We start from the raw sequence: 4,759 nt of genomic DNA on the forward strand, positions 1-4,759 counted from the left end.
CAACAGGCTTTGGCGTTATCATGGTCCAGGACATTTCAGTTGGGATGAAGTGGACCACAGAACAAATGCCGCCGCTGAAGACGTGACACATGAAGAAGCCACTGTCGAAGAAGAAACTCGACTCAGTTTGGAGAAGGGAAACGGTGAAGCTCCTGGTGATGTTACTAACACTGATGTGACTGTTACCGATTATAGGACATTTCCTGATGAAGTAGATGAACCCCAGGTGAAGCAGAAGCCAACGAGACGGAGACCAGTACGGAAGAAGATACGTCCCGTAAAATTAAGAGACTTTGTTGAACTGTAATTTTGTGTTTGTAATTCTGTACAGTTAATTAAGTTATTGTTAATTATTATTGGTTTATTGTATGTGGTTATTGTTCGGGACGAACAATATTAAGGAGGGGGCAGTGTTGCGTCATCGAGGTCACGTGACTGGTGTGGCGCCACCTATTTTCTAGAACTATCCTGTACCTTGGCGAATGCTTTAGTATTTTCTAAATATAGGGTAGTCTGGTATATAAAAGAGGGTGACAACGTGACGGGACAATAATGTAATGTGTGTGTGTAGATAGTCTGACTGCAGTTCAATTACTCAAATCAGGTAATGGCTAAGGGTTTTCCCTGCTCTAGCACTTGAGTCACAATAGTTGAATATCAAGTACAGAAGAACATTTCATGTGAAAATCCGACTTATTTTCTAGTACTGAAGGCCAAGTTCTCCAATGTTAGGTAGATTTTGCTAAACTTTACATTTACACTTGAGCTGTAGCTTTAACTTTACTTTTGACATTTAATGTAACTTAACTGAAATTTTGGTAAAACGTAGAGTTTTAGAGAGTATTTTACATTAGTTCATTTTCTGATGTCACGGTTGTTATAGTTTACCTTATTGGGGGCCATATACATTGGAGTCTGGTCAGTCCAACACGACACACTTGTCCTTATTGCTTTACATAGTGACTGAAATGTTTGTGATTTCACACCATTACTGGCAAGGCAACTATAGTTTTGGCAACGCTGGGCTAGGCCCGTGACAAACCACAGAAAAAGTCGTAAGTTGCCATTTAAATTATGATTCTGTTGTTTGTTTGTAGTTAAGCACAAAACTGCACAATGGGCTATCTGTCCTGTGCTCAACACGAGTATTGAAACCCACTTTTTATCGTTATGTCTGCAGACTTACCATGTGCCACTGAATGGCCTTAATTATGGAGATGACTTCTTTGATGTAATTAATCATGAGATGGTTGAATCACCACAATATGATCAAAGTAGAGTTATATTGCTACTGAGGAAGTGAAAGAAGTACAAAATGTGTCTCAAAAGTGTGTTGGAAGTTATTCTTGAAGTGTATATAATGTAAAAGGTCATTATAGCGAGTCACACGTGTGTCAGCTGCTCCATAGTTTAGCCTGAATTCATTTCCTGGATATTTGTCATCAAGACATCAAACTACCGAATTTTTGTTGTTGTTCTGGAGACAGGAGTTCTGAAGTTAACGTGACTTGTCAAACACTTTCTTGTTTTTTTGCACTGTAGACGTGGGTTGAGCATATACAAGTTTCGAATGATTTCTGTAATCCTTTTGAGTATAATACATACATTTATTTTCAGTGTAAGTAATATTAATGAATATCTTGCATGACGAATATGTATAAATATTTACAGCTTTTAGGCTTGTTTGTAATTAAGCACAAAGCTACACACTGGGCTATCTCTGATCTGCCCACCACGGGTATAGAAACCCGGATTCTAGCGTTGTAAGTCCGCAGACATACCGCTGTGCCACTGGGGGGCAGCTTTTATTTTCACGTGAAGTTTTAAGGTGTTATTTAGGGAAATATAATATATTTAGTCCATCTTGCATCTCGTGGCCCTGTTGTAGATACGTAATTATCTACTATGATTGTGTTTGGATTTTATGTAAGGGTTATTTTGTTTTAAGCTCTGATTAATGGAAACTGTTTAGGTTTACAGAAGAGTAGACATGGATACATTAAATAAATGCCCAACGTGAAACTCTATGAAATTGGTTTTGGCAATTGATTCAATAATTTTCAAGATACGTCTAAATTAATTTTTTTGCTAAATGTGACGAAAGTCCGCACTAGGAGCAGCCATGTTTGATAGGTCCGTGACGTCACTAAGTCTATGCTGGTTTTTAGCTGATTGAGATTTTGTATTGGATTAGCTTGAAGGACTGACTTTCGGATCTGTGATAAAGTACCTGCCACTAAAAGTGATACATTGGGGATTACTGTGAGTGCTACTACTGTGAATTCGAGGATTCATTGATTGCAGCCTACTGCCACGGAAACATGCTCCACACTTTGGAGCTGTGAGTGCGCTATAAGTGTGATGGTCAAATCCCACCATGATTAGACCATATCAGTCCAAGAGGAGTTGGTGGTAGGTACTATTGGCTTGCTACCTTCCTTATAAACTATAAGTTCAAATCTAGGAAGGCTATGTGCAAATAGCCCTTCGGCTTCACGTAGCATTGCACGAAATAGTTGAAACAAACAAATACATTCTTTTCTGTAACTTCACAGCTTGAAGTCTGGTTTTAAGTTTGTCCAATCTAATGGTTTCGATTCTTCTAAAATCAAGTGGTTGAAAAATTCTTATTACTGTGAAGCATTCTCTCTACTTGTAACCTGCACGAGGTAATTATAGTTAGTTTAAACTTTAAAGGAGAATTATCTTAATTATAATAACCATGTACCTTCTAGGGAGACCCTGGTGTCGAAACGTATGACAATTTTATTTGTTTTAACTGTATTTTCGTCTAGTGCTTGAACAAGTGTTTAACTTTAACCATCTTAAGCCTAACTTAACAGAATTTTTTATTTTTCAAACGAATATAATTCATAAACAAGCATATCATATACCACCAGTTTATATCAAACTCAAGATAAGTTGTAAAAGTCAAGTTTTCAACTTAGTTATAGCTATATTTCCTTTCAGACTCATCGAAAATACAAAATTATTCTTAAAAGTATTCATATTGCGGAAAGATACACGTGCTTTTAATTATAATCTCCTACACAGAGCTGCGCGAGCTTATGGATATATATACATACACGGAAATCCTTATTCTTGTGAACATTACTCCGAAATCAAACATGGAGTTCAAAGATAATAAGATTCTTATATTTTTCCTTCTAATTATTACTATAGAAATTGAGACAGATACCGTGGGCGTATCTTAAAAAAGAAAGTCTCAAGTTTATATGTAATATGTATTGTTACGTCTCCGTTTGTTAATTGATTTTTTCCGTAACTTCGTTCCGACGAAACTTTAGCGACACAAGTCCTTACTTAATAAAACTGGTTTATTCTTTCCGAATACAACTTTACGATACACTTATTTTCAACAATCACGCTAAAACAAACGCTATATCAACGAACGTCAACAATACATGCCAGTACAAAAGACAGCTTTCTATTTTGAGATGTCTTGAACTATTTTTCCTGCAACAAAATGTGATTAATTGCCAATTAGTGAATGAGATCTCGGGCAGACTCATAAAGAAGCAAAGTTAAGATACGTTCATTTGATCGGGCAGACCCATAAAGAAGCAATTTTAAGGTATGCTTATTTGATCGGGCAGACCCATAAAGAAGCAAAGTTAAGATATGTTTATTTAATCGGGCAGACCCATAAAGAAGCAATGTTAAGATATGCTTATTTGATCGGGCAGACCCATAAAGAAGCAATGTTAAGATACGTTTATTTGATCGGCAGACCCATAAAGAAGCAAAGTTAAGATATGTTTATTTGATCGGCAGACCCATAAAGAAGCAAAGTTAAGATGTGTTTATTTGATCGGCAGACCCATAAAGAAGCAATGTTAAGATGCGTTTATTTGATCGGCAGACCCATAAAGAAGCAATGTTAAGATGCGTTTATTTGATCGGCAGACCCATAAAGAAGCAAAGTTAAGATACGTTTATTTGATCAGGCAGACCCATAAAGAAGCAAAGTTAAGATATGTTTATTTGAATTACTTTCTGTGACTAAACTGAAAATACAGAAATACTGAAATTTTTACACATTAACTGAGTCTTTCACGTGTACTTTCTCGTGGGATAGATTTCTGTAAAGTGAAGCATGCGATATAGAAATAAAACGTGATCTTTACCACCAGATATTTTAAGGGTACAACTTCACTTATTTTTGTAATGAGAGTAACCATCAGTCACGTGGGTAGCTTCTTTATCCTCAGAAAAATATGTTCATTACCAGAATATCCAGACCCCACTTGTATCATTACCAGAATATCCAGACCTCACTTGTTTCATCACCAGAATATCCAGACCCCACTTGTTTCATCACCAGAATATCCAGACCCCACTTGTTTCATCACCAGAATATCCAGACCACACTTATTTCATCACCAGAATATCCAGACCCCACTTGTTTCATCACCAGAATATTCAAGACCCTACTTGTTTCATCACCAGAATATCCAGACCCTACTTGTTTCATTACCAGAATATCCAGACCCCACTTGTTTCATCACCAGAATATCCAGACCCCACTTGTTTCATTACCAGAATATCCAGACCCCACTTGTTTCATCACCAGAATATCCAGACCCCACTTGTTTTACGACTTAAGCATCCTCTTTAGGATCTGCTCTCATATTTCCCCATTTAATTACACACAGTCCAGTATTGATAACGATTTGTTTGTAAGATTATATGGTTCAGCCAAATTGTTTTGATGAATTATACATTTTATTATCTAATG

This window comes from Limulus polyphemus, unplaced genomic scaffold (assembly GCF_000517525.1).
Source record: "Limulus polyphemus unplaced genomic scaffold, Limulus_polyphemus-2.1.2 Scaffold3591, whole genome shotgun sequence".
NCBI classification, from domain to species: Eukaryota; Metazoa; Arthropoda; class Merostomata; order Xiphosura; family Limulidae; genus Limulus; species Limulus polyphemus.